We start from the raw sequence: 870 nt of genomic DNA on the forward strand, positions 1-870 counted from the left end.
GTGTGTGTGTGTGAGAGAGAGAGAGAGAGAGAGAAAGTGTGTGTGTGTGTGTGCGGGGTGTGTGTGTGTGCATGCATGTCGGGTGTGTGTTTGTGTGTGTGTGCGTGCATGTCGGGTGTGTGTTTGTGTATGTGTGCGTGTGGGGTGTGTGTGTGTGAGAGAGAGAGAGAGAGAGAGAAAGTGTGTGTGTGTGCATGCATGGGGTGTGTGTGTGTGTGTTTGTGAGTGTGTGTGCGTGTGTGGGTCTGTGTGTGTGTGTGTGAGTGTGTGGTGTGTGGGTGTTTGTATGTGTATGTGTGTCACGGTAGAATATTTTTACTTTTGAACATAGAACAAGTGAGGTATTGCTTTTATTTTCTGCGCCAACGAATGCTATCTGCGTCTTGTTACATTAGCCATTCTCCTTCAATTTTTAAGTTTTCATTTCTATTTACACAACCCTTTTTCTCGTGCAGGATGATACCATAGTTTTGCAACATTTTATGCTCATTACGGGTATTGTGTGTCTTTATGGTCTATTTACGTCCTTTGTAATATTTTTGTGTATTTGCATAGATGTATATTCTCATTTTTGTTTATCTAATATGAAAGAGTATGGGTGTGTGTGTGGGGGGGGGGGGGTGTGTGTGTGTGTCCGTATGAGGGGTGTGTGTGTTTGTGAGTGTGTGTCTGTGTGTGAGAGAGTGTGTGTGTGCGTGTGTGGGGTGTGTGTGTGTGTGTGTGTGTGCGCGTGTGGGGTGTGTGTGTGTGTTTGTGAGTGTGTGTGCGTGTGTGGGTGTGTGTGTGTGTGTATGAGTATGTGGTGTGTGGCGTGTGTGTGTGTGCGTGCATGTGGGGTGTGTGTTTGTGTGTGTGTGTGTGTGTGTATTT

The sequence above is a fragment of the Sesamum indicum genome, linkage group LG1, assembly GCF_000512975.1.
Source record: "Sesamum indicum cultivar Zhongzhi No. 13 linkage group LG1, S_indicum_v1.0, whole genome shotgun sequence".
NCBI lineage: Eukaryota > Viridiplantae > Streptophyta > Magnoliopsida > Lamiales > Pedaliaceae > Sesamum > Sesamum indicum.